This window comes from Psammomys obesus, unplaced genomic scaffold (genome assembly GCF_907164565.1).
Source record: "Psammomys obesus unplaced genomic scaffold, mPsaObe1.curated_primary_1811, whole genome shotgun sequence".
Taxonomy (NCBI): Eukaryota; Metazoa; Chordata; class Mammalia; order Rodentia; family Muridae; genus Psammomys; species Psammomys obesus.
The window spans coordinates 18,380,251-18,393,676 of NW_026590062.1; the positions used below are offsets into that span (position 1 = coordinate 18,380,251).

The 13,426-nt window shown below is 50.7% G+C and overlaps 1 protein-coding gene across 2 annotated transcripts in view; it reads left to right on the forward strand.

The window, feature by feature from the left end:
* Window positions 1–13,426, forward strand: part of Caln1 (calneuron 1) — a 342,779-nt gene that overhangs the window by 27,544 nt on the left and 301,809 nt on the right. Inside the window, exon 1 of one of the 2 annotated variants that reach the window (XM_055606330.1) lies at window positions 6,782–6,859. The exons of the other annotated variant lie outside the window; for it this stretch is intronic. The gene's annotated coding sequence lies outside the window, so the exon portion shown is untranslated. Of the gene's footprint in view, window positions 1–6,781; window positions 6,860–13,426 lie in introns of those variants that run through there. 2 annotated transcript variants of the gene reach the window in all.

Sequence of the window (13,426 nt, forward strand, 5' to 3'; positions counted from 1 at the left end):
TGATTAATAATGCCCGATGGACTTAGTTCAGATCTCAGCGCTTAGACAACAAGCCAAGAATGATCCCAAGTGTGCATGTAACCCCAGGATTGAGGGGTATGCGGACAGGGGCTTGCCTGAGCAAAAGTCCCATGAGGTCCAGGTTCAGAGAGCTGTTCTACCTCAAAAGAATAAGGGACAGAGAAATAGAGAGACAACACACAGAGAGACAGAGAGAGATGAGGACATCTGATGTCCTCCTCTGGTCTCCATTGGCACACACATGAGCTCATGCCCAAGCACATACAACACGCACACACAAAGACACACACACACATCAGTATGTCATCTGGGATTTACAGAGTCTGTTTTTCCTTCTTAAAAAGTTACTGAGAAGAAGGATGAATGTGTGAATTTATTATTCTACTGAAATTAATACAGGACCAAACATGCTGGTACTGGGCTGTAAACCCAGAACTCATGCTGCGGTAAAGGAACACATTCTTCACCATAGGAGTGTGAGTGGAAGCCTCCAGATGCACTTAGGAAGAACATTTCTCTCTGCAAGTGGTGCCACATGCCTGTAGCCACAGCTCATGGGTGGTTGAGGTAGGAGGAAAAGGAATCCACACAGTCTCACTACGTAGTAGTAGCATCTTCCTTCCTTCACCCCCTCTCCCTCATCCTTCTCCTCACCTCCTCTCCCCCACTTCATTGTCTTTATTTTGGACACAAGGTCTTGCTGTCTAGCCTAGGTTGACCTCAACTAACAATCCTCCTGCCTCAGCCTCCTGAGCGCTGGGGTTCCAGGCATGTGCTAGGACACCTGGTGTATACTTTCCCCCCCTTTCTTTTAGAAGTTAAAAGAATTATCAGCATTTGGGCCAATATAGCCCCTTCATTAATCACCTTGTCACAGAGTAATCTCAGTTGTTTGTTGTAAAGCAGGGAGTGTGCTATTCTTTCTATACTGCACATTTACTGCCGTGGAAACAAGTCAATGCAGTGCTTTTCTCATTAGGAAAAAAAAAAATGAAGTTAGACCTTTAAGAGAGCTCAGTAGGCAAAGGCTTCTGCGACCAAGCCCGTTGACATGAATTCAGTCCCTGGAACCAACCCCTGCAAGTTGTCCTCCGACCTCTACACAGATGCTGTGGCATGTGTGAGCACACCCCTAAATTAAAAAGAACAAAATGTAGGGGGGCTGGGGAGATGGCTCAGCAGTTAAGAGCACTTGCCACTCTCACAGAGGACCTGAGTTCAGGTCCCAGAACCCATGCTGGGTGGGTCACAGCAGTCTCTAACTCCAGCTCTGCTCTCCTCAGGCGAGCGAGCGCGCGCGCGCGCGCACACACACACATACACACATATAAATGAAATAAAGCTTTTAAAAAAATTCAAATCAAAGCTGGACAGAAACCAACCAAATTGAAAAAAAATATCTAAATAGGTCTTCCTGTGTGTGTGTGTTGGGGGGGGGGGCAGAGGCCAGAGTTCCTGGTCTTTCACCTTTTTTGGAGAGAGGGTCTGTCTTCTCCTGCCAGTTGCAGCGTTTACTAGGCTAACTGGCGTGTGAGCATCCACAACTTCTTCTGTGTTCATCTCCTATCTCATGGTAGCAGTCTTATAGAGATAACAGACTGTGTTCCATGGATTCTGGGGATTTGAACTCAGGTCCTCATGACTGCACAGCAGGCATTTTACCCACTGAGCCACCTTTCCAGTCCCAGAATAGTTTCTTTGATTAATCTCTCCCTGCATACTTTCTTAATCAGAAGCATCTAGAGAAACATACTTTCTGTTTTCTACTTGGGAATGCCAGGGTCGATGACTTCCTTAGTGTGTAAAGTGATGATATGACTGTCCTATGGTTAAGGAGAAGGTTTATTATAGATGTGAGGGAGAGTACAGCTGGAGGCATCCGGAGAGAAAAAGAAGTGGACGGAACATGGCCAACAGACTGGACCTAACCATGAGAGAAGCAGGAGGAGAGCAGAGAGATGGGGAGGGGAGGGCGAGAGATGAAAATGAAGACAGTCTGAGGGTGAAAGAGGAAGCAAAATTTGGACCTGACACTGAGGTTTTCTGTTATTTCTCATATCAACACTCATGTTTCTGCCAGGACATAAGCATGTGGAGGTCAGAGGACAACTTTTAGGAGTCAGACGTTTTTTTGTTTTGTTTTTGTTTTTATTTTAATTCTTCACCCCATGGAATAACATAGGCCTTCAGACTTAGCCAAAAATGCCTTTATCTACTGAGCCATTTCCATGGTCCGAGTCTCCTTCTTTTAAATTTCCAACTACTTTTGTTCAGAGTACCCTTTATCACTTTCTGCTCCTGATTGCCTGGAGTAGTGGAAGTGGATCTGTCAATTAATGTCCAAACAAAAGAAGGAAAGTCAAAAGAAAGGGAGAGGGAGAAGCAGAATGACCTGCACACTCCAGAAAATGAATTGGTCACTACCACCAAGGCTGCAGTTGTCCGTTGTCCTGTGCCTCTTGTGTGTCTGTCACAGAATCCCAAAGCCAGGCAGGGGACAGATGTTGCTGTCTCCTCCAGAGCTGTGTTTCCCTAAACTGGGGACAACACTTAACGCTAACTCCAGCGACGAATGTGTGATGAACAGAAGTCCGTTCTGTGTTGATGGCAGCCTCCGTTCTGTAACTGGCAAAACATTGCTTTGTGATGCTGAGGATGGAGCCCAAGGCCTGTGCATGTTAGGCAGGTGCTCTACCATCAAGTTATGCCCTGAGCCCCTCACTGGGGGATTCTAGGCAGGTGCTCTACCATCAAGTTATGCCCCAGCCCCTCACTAGGGGATTCTAGGCAGGTGCTCTACCACTGAGCCACATCCCAGCCCCTCACTGGGGGATTCTAGGCAGGTGTTCTACCACTGAGCCACATCCCAGCCCCTCACTGGGGGATTCTAGGCAGGTGTTCTACCACTGAGCCACATCCCAACCCCTCACTAGGGGATTCTAGATTCTGCTGTTTAGCCAAATCCCCATTCTTATTTAACTGGAAAGTGTGTTACACATTTATTGTATTTTCTATTTATATAATAAAGGTTAAATGAGTGTCAGGTCCTATCGCCCAGATTCTTTCTTAGTATGGAACTCTTATAATAGTTGCAATTGGTGAGGATAGTGAAAAACTTTGATCCCCAAAGTCTGCTACTCTCCTTCAGTTCTTGACCTCTTTGTATCCTGAGGAGACAGACCCTTGATTCCTCCTTCCTCCGGGTCACATCTCTGACAGGTGTTAACTCCTTGTAAAACATGGGTTCTTGTGCAAAACAGCTGCTGTCTTAATCACACCAGTTGTGTCTGCGAGTGAGGGTGTGATTGGTAACTGTGGGTGTTTTCCCTCAGAAGGAAAGCCATTGAGCTGTCTCCAAGATCCCAACCAGTCCTCCCAGCCATCTGTATGCAGTTCGGCCCTAACTTGTGTCCTCAAAGGTGCGAGAGTGGCTGTTCTCAGCCTGTGGGTCATGACCCCTTTGCCAAACCTCTATCTACAAAAATTTTTGCATTATGATTCATAACACTAGCAAAGTTACAGTTATGAAATAGCAATGGAAATGGTTTTAAGGTTGGGGGTCACCACAACATGAGGAACTGTATTTAAGGGTCGCAGCTGAGGGAGGCTGAGAACCACTGGGCTGGAGAATATGGTTTAGGGAAGGTTAGTTATCAGTATCCAAGCTGGCTGAAGACTCTGCTGTGGGCATTTTTGGGTCACCCACAGTCCTGTTAATAACTTCTCATTCAGGGTTCCTTCAGTAAGCCCAATAAAATCACTGTTTCCGCAGGGTGAATTCTGGGGGGATTGTGGGACATTGTGAGAGGGGCCAGATGTGTCCAGGGTAAGAATTTTTACAACGTAACTACACAGGCAGGTATTTGTCAAAGCTTACTTCAGGCTCTGAGCTGAGTGACAGCTAGTGTACTGTTATTTCACAGGGCGGCATTTAATCTTAAAGGGGGTAGATGCCAGCGTGGTTCCCGTTTTACAGATGAGGATGGCAAGATTCAGAAAGAACAAATAGCTTGTCCATAGGCAGCAGGGAGGGCAGAGTGAAAACTCCTGCCAGGTGTGTCATGTGGCTGGTCACGTGGCTCACTCTTCACCCCCCCCCTTGTCACCAGGCTTTGCTGGCCTGCCTTCCGTCCTAAAAGTTAATTTCTTAAAAGGGCTACCTACCGATTGTTAGAAGACACAGCTTTCAGCTGGGGTCGGGGACGTGTACCCGCCACTCTAGTTCCCAGGAGGCTGAGGCAGGGTGACCTCAGGGGTTCAAGGCCAGGCTGCCTAGGGAGATGCTCCCAAAACAGACACACAGCAGTTCTCGGGCAGAGGAAGACCGGGCCTCTGTCCCAGGAGCCCATGCAAAGACTGGGTGGGTAGGGGGATGCACACTTGTAATGCCAGCACGGGAAGGTGGAGACAGCGATTCCTGGAGTGTGTAGCCGACCACTGTGTGGCCTACAAGTACAAATGAGAGGCCCTTCTTCAGAAAAGAAGCAAGGTGGACAGTAACTGAGAAGTAGCATCTCCGGTGTCCTCTAGTCTCCATGTGCACCCACACCCACACCCACACCCACACCCACACCCACACACACACAAAAAGTGTGGTTTGGATCCAAATATATACTGAGGTTCCCCCACTCTACTCATCTACTGACTTTTATTTTTTTATTTCTGAGACTGGGTTTCACACAGTAACCCAGGCTGGCTAGGAATCTCACTTATTGCACAGAGTGACCCTGGAGTCCAGATTATACTGCCTCCACCTCCTCAGTGCTGGGATGACAGCCCCGGCACACCTGGCTTATTTAATCACTCTTTGTGGAAACCTCTTGTATCCACATCTGTGAAACAAACACAAACAGCTCACCTGGTGTCCCAAGAAGGCTATAAGACAACTCGGGAGGAAAAGCTGGGACATGAAAAGACAGTACTACCACGGGCGAAGACATCCTAAATGGCAAAGGTTGTGCCACCAGTGGCAAGAGCTGCAGGGTTCACAAACTGTGAGCTCCAGGGACAAGCCAGGAGGCCCAGACAGGGAAGGGATCCTGATTAACTTGTGTGACCGGCTGCCAGAGTCAGTGCCCAAGCTCCCTTGGCAGCAGGACCAGCCAACAGAGGTGGTGGCTTTTTGGATGAAATGCTAAAGGATGACTTTCTCCGTTTTGCTCCTGATTGAAGCAAGAATTTCTCCACTCTTTCATCCTGATAGTGTAGGCTGCTGAGCCCGGATTCATGGTCCCTGTAGGGAGTAAGACCCTGGAAGCTCTGATAGAAGGCTGGTATCAGAAAAGACCAGCTAGCACCAACCAGGTGGGTGGATCTTTCTTGAATCTCCCTAGCAGGAGGAGGAAGGGGTTATGAGAGCCTGGGGGGGGGGGGGGCAGGGCGTGACTTGGTTTTTGATCTTTTGCTTGATAAGACTATCCCTGGTAGCAAGATGTATCCGGTCAGCAGCTGGACACTCGGATGGCAGCCAGATGGCCTTCAGGAAAGCTAAGTGGGTGGCTCTAAGCTAATTGTTGCCCTTCAAGTGTGGGGCAAGGGAGACCTGGACTCTGGGTGTAGACTTGGGAAGTCAGCTCCAGGTTAAGCTGCTAGCAATCTGAAGTTGCCACCAAACACCTTGTGTCAAGGTACCCATTCTTTCTTTTGGAATCCATACTATGACCTTGGTAGAAGTGGGGGCAGTCACGTGTTCTGAGGCTCCAGAGATGCGGGATGAGAGGTGGGTGGGCGTGGTAATGCGGAGGGATGGTTCACCGTATTTTGCTTTCACCCCAGTTTTGACTACCAGCCTTTCCGTCCTACTCCCTCCGTGAATTTTGGGGACCCCAGGTGTAACTGTGGGCATCGGGAGAGAAGGAGTTAAGGCAGGGGTGGGCGTGCTTGGGTCGGGGTTGAGGTGTTTAATAGAGAGAACCAAGCAATTGGCGTGAGAGTGAACGTGGGCAGCTTCTTTGGGGAGGAGAGGAGGGAGGGCCGGCTGCTAAGCTGCAGCTCGCCCCCCGTGTGTGTCTGCCTGTGTGTGCAGCGTGCGTGCGTGCGTGTTGTGTGTGTGTGTGTGTGTGTGTGTGTGTGTGAGTGAGAGAGAAAGAGAGCGCAAGCGAGCGAGTGTGACTGCGCGCGCACCGAGGCGTTCCTCAGGTTGCGCTGCCTGGAAACGGAGGGAGCCATTGGAGAGGCTTTGGGGGTGGGGTGGGGGTGGGAGCTCCCCAATCCTGGGGGAAAAGCGAGGAGAGACTGGGGTGGCCAAGCCAGCCCAGCAACCAGGCTCGAGGGGCTAGGGAACAGGCAGGAGTGAAGAGGATCGCCTCTGGGCTTCTTCCTCCGGAGGAGCCGGGGAGGCAGTGGGGAGGAGGCCGGAGCTGCATGGAGTTTCTGGGGCGCGCAACTCCGGCGGGGCCTCGGCCACTGGGCTCCTGGGCGCAGCGAGGAGGCAGCCGCGCACATGGGCTGAGCCCGCGCGGCCAGCGGGCGCGGGAGGGGTAGAGGCGAGCGCGGTGCAGGGGGTGCGGGGCGCACGTTCCCCCAGACGGGAGGCGAGGACAAGGACAGGGGAGAAAGGAGCAGCCTGGATCACCGTGGGCTCTGCAAAGCCCAGCCGAGAGACCCAAGGGAAAGGAAAAGACTCGCGCTGGGCTCCGGGAGCCGCTGGGTTGGGCAAAGCGGGCCTCCCAGCCGGAGGGGGAGACGCCGTGGGAGCCGGCGACAGAGAGGAAAGGATGCCCGCGCGGGGACGCGTGTGAGTGCCGGGCTGAGCGCTCGCTTTCGTGTCTCCCCCTCCCTGCGGGCCTCGGAGGAGGCGCCTGGGCAGCCGGGCAGCGGAGCTCCGGCTCCAAGAGAGGTGAGTACCGCTCTCTCCCGGTCTCCATCCCGCACCTTCCCTGCAGCCTCGCCTCCTTTGCTGCTTCTATGGTCCCTGCCCCCGACCCCCCTACCCTATCGCTTCTCGGAGTGGGCGGGTGTGCAGCCCACAAGCGCCTCCCGGACCTGTTGGCCCCGCTCTAAGTACCCCACCTCTCGGGGCTCGGAGTGTCACCCGTGCCATCTGGATTTCTCTGGATGCCTAGGGTGGGTGAAGAACACTGGAATTGCAGAAGGGCCTGGGTTCACTCGTGGGAATCCCGGGACCGTGCCAGCTCGTGGAATCTTTGGTATCGGTGGCCACAGGGCTGCGCGTCCCCCGGGGACACCCAGGTTGTGGGAAAAGGGAGCTCTGGGTGTCAGGGATTCCAATCTCATCGTAGCCTAAGTGGGAATCCTTGGTGGTGTCCTGGTCTCGGGAAGCTGGAGTCATGGCGATAAATCCAGGAAGGTGGGAGATATGGTTCGCCCCAGCTCCACCTCCCTGCCCCTGATTCTCTCCCCCCTTGGGCAGGATCGGTAGTCTTGGAGTGCGTGAGGTGACCCTAGAGGCCTCAGGCAGCCCCACCGGGACCCCACCGGTCGGCCGGCAAGCCGGCAAAGGTAGACTCTGCCTCTCCAGCGCAAGCCAGGTGTACCGGGTTGCCCAGCTTCTGCAGACCAGTGCTCTGGGGAGCGAACTTCCTCAGACTTGGTCTCAGGGCACCCGGGCATCAGCAGCAGGTAGTTCTAAGCTGGCCTCAGGGCTCTGGAGGGCCCGGGGATGCTTCGACCCACAGGCAGGTGGTGCTAAGCCGGGACCCAGCGCTGAGGTTTGAGTCCATAGTGCGGGCCACGTGCACCTTCGGCCCCATCCCGGGGTGTTTCTTCTCAAAGCTTCCTCTGCAGGAGGAGCCTGTGAGAGATCCCATTTGTGCCTCAATCCTTATCTCTAGGGGTAGCTGCGCCTGCATGCAGTTCCTTAGGTGCCAAGATTGGGGCGCCATCCCTAGGCCCCACACTATTCTTTTTTTTAAATTGTCTTTGCATAAAAAGAAGACATTCCTGGGTTCAAAAGGCAGCAGCCAAGAGCCGGTGGTGTGTGGCTGTGAAGTCTGATAAACTGTGGGATTGACTCCATCCTGCAGCGGCCCCGCGCTCGGCCTGCAGAGTTGCCAGGACCCTATGCTCAACACCATAGCGTTTGCGCACGTGGAGGGCCTCGTGTTCTGCGTCTAACTGCTGTCTCCCGGTGGCAAAGCTCAACTTTAATAAAGGTTGTAAAGCAGCTTGGTGTGAAATTGTCTCAGAGTGTGGTGCAGGACCGGTGTCCACAGAGCGCCTCTCCAACTGTCCTTCCAGGTTGTTGTTGGAGGCGATGCTTTAACATTTTATCTGTCTGTCTGCCTGTCTGTCTATTTTTTGCAAGGTGGGCAGCAGTGGTTATGGTAAGAATGTGAGTGGTTATTGTTATTTATTAATTTAAAATTTTTATTTATGTGGTGTGTGTGTGTGTGTGTGTGTGTGTGTGTTGGAGGCCAGAGGCATGAAATCTCGCTGGAGCTGGAGTTACAGAGCAGTTGTGAGCTACCTGACACAGGCACTGGGAACCAAATTCAAGTCCTCTCTGCAAGAGCAGCAAGCACTCCTGACCACTGAGCCGGCCCCCTAGCCCTGATCTTTTACTTTATTTTATTTTTCATTACTGGGAATGAAACCCAGCGGTGTGTATACACATACTGGGACTATGCTGTCAATGATTGATATCCGCACCTCCTATACTTGGTTTTTATGATGTGAGTCTTTAGACCTCTCCTGGGCAGGCGGCTCCCTCGCTGTGTCTAGGTTAGCGTTCACCCAGGGTGTTCAGGTCATGGAGACTATTTGCTACTTCTCTGTGCAATACACCAGGTCCTGGCAGATGCCCAAGGCTGCTCATGAGATGACTGGCTTCCGAAATGTCATTTTCAGAGTCGGTTGAAGCAGCTGGGGCACCTTTTAGAATTGCTTTAAGATTGTTCACCGAAATGCCACCTCTTCTCAGACCCCTGAAAGCGACTGTTGTCACCAACCCAGCCTTCACTGAGAGTGGGATAGGGGCTTTGTAGAATGAAAGTAAGTAACCAGGAATGGCTAAGGGCTATAACTCCAATACTTGGGATGCTGAGGCAGGGAGATTGAAACCAGATGGGGCTACATTGTCAGACTGTCTTTAAATCAACTCACTAACCACTCATATCAACCACATTAGTTAGACTCTCCCCCAAAACAAATGAACCAACAAAGAAAGAAATAATTTAAATTACAGTTAAGTCTTAATGGGGGCCCTTGGACCGTCTTCCTCTGTGTGTGTGTGTGTGTGTGTGTGTGTGTGTGTGTGTCTGACATGCTCTCAAGTGCTTTCTAAATAAGTGAGGCTGGCTATGAAGCCCCAAAGATACCCGAGGCTCTGCCTCCCCATCCCTGGGATTAAGAGAGTGTGCCACCATGTCTGGCTCAAGCTCATGTCCTCATGTTTGCACCGCAAGCCCTTTACGGATGGAGCCATCTTTCTAGCACAATAGCTACTTTTTGAATTTATCATTTATCTTCTCATTACAGAGCATGTGATTAGGGCTTAAATACTGGGCAGGGCAGGGTTCCAATTTAGAATTCCTCTCTTCTCTTCCTCCTTTCCTTTTCTTTGAGACAGGGTCTCACGTGGCTCAGGCTGATCTCTCCTTTTATGTGTAGCGTAGGATGACTTTGAACTTCTGATCTTTGAAATCTGCTTCCATTTCCCCAGTGCTGAAATTGCAGACCCATCTTAGATAGCACCTTAGCACAGCACGTGTGCTTGGGGGAGTCCGTGTGTTCTGGGGTCACTGGCATGGGAGTGTCTCTGTGAGCTGGTCCTTGAGCTGCCTGTAAGGGGGGTAGCTTGCCAACCCATTACTGTACTGACACGCAGTTTGTAGTGGGGTGGGGTTGGTTCTAATGAGGGAATTCTTGTTCTGATGATGAGCTTCAGACATTTAACCTAAGATCTGGCTTGTAGCTCATGCTGGCCTTGAACTTGTGGCCTTCCTGCCTTAGCCTCCTAGATGCTGGGATGATAGGTATGTGCTACCATGCCCCATGGATGCAGGGCTGAGGATGGACCTCAGGTCTTCATGGGTGAGTGTACCAACTGAGCCACATCCTTGGCCCAATTAGGTCCTTTCCTTCTTTCTTTTCTTCTCCCCTTTTCAGTTTTCCTTTTCTCCTTCCTTCTTCCTCTTCCTCTTTTTCTTCTCCCTCTCTCCCTTTTCCTTCCCTCTCCATACCCTTTGGTTTTCTTCCCCCTCCTTCTCCTCCCTTTCTTCCCCCTTGTCATCATTACTACTGTAGATCATTCCACACAGGTACTGGATGGGTGGCCTCCCTTTGCCCTTCACTCGAGGCTTAAATGCCGGCAGTCAGAATCTGTAATCTCTGCTCATGATTGCAACCCAGCAGTTGTCTGTGGGATTTTTTTAAGACAGCATGCTCCCCGACTTTCAAGCAATGAAGCCATCCTCCTGGATCAAAGGCTCTGGTTGAGGCTGCTTCTCAGTACAGCCAGAAAAGAGACTCCAAATGCAGTGGCTGCTTCTAACCTGGGGTTTTCAAAGTGATTTATCTTTTTAATTGTTAAGCATCCCACATAGGCTGGGGATATGGCTCAGTCGCTAGAGCACTTGCCTGGCATACACAGAGCCCTCATAGCTCTCCAGCACTTCGTAAATGGCTTGTGGTGGTGCACAATTATAGTCCCAGCACTCAGGGAGGTGGTGACAGAGGCAGGGCGATCAGGGGTTCAAGGTCATCCGGAATGGCACAGTGAGTTTAAGGCCTGGAATACACAAAACCCTGTCTCAAACCTTTAAAGCCCAAATGCAGTGTTAGAGAGCAAGGGCTAGTTTGGAGTTCTTGAGCTTAAAGGTTGCATCAAGGGAGGGACCAGACAAGAGGCTGAGGCTGGGCAGGAGTCTTTGGTTAGGACCCAGCTCTCCATTAGGGCTTCAGTGGGGCCCAGGGATGCGTCTCTGGAGGAGGAAAACCAGAGGACTGGAATCTCTGCTGCTGAGGCTGTGGACCAGACAAAACTGAGGGGCTGTGGGTGACGCTGGTGTAAATGCAGGCACATCTGGGTTTCGCATACATAGACTGTAGCGCTCTCAGGTTTTGTTTTGTTTTGTTTTTGGAAAGATTTTTGTTGATTAATGATTTTTTAGCAATTATTTTAAATTATGCTAATGTATGTGTGCCTATCTAGAGTGTGAATGAAGGTACACTAAGATGCCAGAGGCATCAAATCCCTCTGGAGCAGGAGTTACAGGTTGTTGTGAGCCACCTTGTATGGGTGCCAGGATCCAACTTAGGTCCTCTGCAAGAGCAGTAAGTGTTAATTGATGACCTGTGGCTTTTTGTTTCTTTTCTTTTTCTTTCTTTCTTTCTTTTTTTTTTTCTTCAAGACAGTGTTTCTCTGTAGCTCCAGCTGTCTTTGTAGACCAGGCTGGCCTTGAACTCACAGAGATCCTCCTGCCTCTGCCTCCTCGAGTGTTGGGATTACAGGCGTGCGCCACTGCCCCCGGCTGGGCCTGTATTTTGTTTGTTTATTTCTTTATTTTGCATGTGCTCTGGTGCTTGAACCATGGTGTGTGTGGAGATCAGAGATTGTCAGTCTGTCCTGCAAGTGCTGACAAGAACTCCCGGGATGGGATGTGCTTGGAGAGCTAGCTTGGCCCTCGTGGGAGCTGGGCAGTCAAAGGGATCCTGGAAGCTGGAACTGTCCAGGGCTTCCTTCATTTGGGTGTGAAAGCAAATGATTCCAATCTTTCTCTGTTCCTCCAATAGTGTGTGTGTGTGTGTGTGTGTGTGTGTGTGTGTGTGTGTGTGCATGTGTGTATAGGTGGGCGTGCACAAAGGTAAATGTGGAGGCCCTGAATTTTGGGGAGTAGTCTTCCTCAATGTTCTCCCTTGTATTTGTTGAAGTGTGATCTCTCATTTGAACCCAGAGCTCACTGATTGGGCTAGTCAAGCGAGCCAGTTTGATGGAGAGGTGTCCTGGCCCTGCTTTGCAAGTACTGTAATCATGGGTGGCCAGTTGCACCCATCAAGCATTCACATGGGATCCGGACATCTGAACCCTGGTCCAATTGTTTGGCGATTGCTTTACCCGTTCAGACCTCTCCTTGGCCCTGCCCAGCCCGTTTTGCACAGGTGATGCCTGTCCCGTGTGTGTAGCTCCTGGTGGCGCAGCTGTGCAGTACTTGGCCAGGGGTAAGTCTTGCAAAGGTCATGGGGATATGAAGTCATTTTCTGGAGCAATCTCTTTTCTTTTTTTTTTTTTATATTTGTTTTTCCTCCCCCCCCCATTTCTTCCCTCCATCCCTCCGACTCTCCTCCCTCCCTCCCTCTTTTTCCTCCTTTGAAGCGGCATCTCTTGTGTAGATCAGGCTGACTTCAAACTCGGCTGTGCATTGGAAGATGACCTTGAACTCCTGATACTTCTGCCCCCACCTGGGGGAGTCCTGGGTTTCTGGCTGTGTACCCCCACACCAGCTTTCCTAGTTTCCATTTGACACAGGAGGCAGAGGACGGTCTAACATAGCTGTGACGGGTGGCTAGTTCAGGTGACAGAGTGCAGAAGCAGTGTTCATGTCTCATCAAGACTACGTAATGGGTTTGTTTTCCCGTAGACACGGCTGTGAGCTGTTCTCTAGGCCTAGACTGTGGGAGAAGGTAGTGGCCTATTTTGAAATGTCTCATTAGGGATTATCTGCTGCTGTGAATATGGCCAGTTAAAGTAGGTTGCTCTATCTTGTGCCCCACAAATCCAGGGACTTGAGACTCCTTCATTCATCCAACCCGTGAGTATAAAGAGTCCCTTTCAAGTGCGGGCGAATGTCGTGCTTTCAGCAGCCAGAGGCGGTGCTCTCGTGCTCTGAAAGTGTAAAGCTCAATGAAAAAGGTGAAGTACAGAAATAAAATTACTGAAAAGGGTGTGACAGCACACATCCATTATCCCCGTGCTTGGGAAGCTGAGGCAGGGTGGTTGCTGTGAGTTTGAGGTCAGCCTGGGCTTATAGCAAGCTCTAGGTCAGCATGGCCTCATAGAGACTGTGCTTTGAAAGAAATAAAATAAATAACAAGGTATCATGGAGTTGCAAAGGCTATTTGAGGTTGGATGGGCAAGAAATGTCTTCTGGGGAGACATTTACCCTGATGCCAGAATTGTAGGAAGCCACAAAATGAAGAGCTGTGAAACAGTGGGAGCAGCCTGTGTCGAGGCCTTTTGGTAGGAATGACCTCGGTGTGTTCAAGGAATATGAGATAGGCTGGCGTAGCAGGAGAGGGGTTTAGATAGGCAAGGAACCAGCTCATGGAGCATGCAGAGTGTTATTATATGGAGTTGATGCTGAGTTGTGGGGAGATGCTGGAAAATTTTCAACAGGTCGGTGATGTGACTGTATTTACTTATCATTCGTTATTATTTTAAAACATCCATTCACTTATCCTGTGTGTGTGTGTGTGTGTGTGTGTGTGTGTGTGTGTGTGTGTGTGT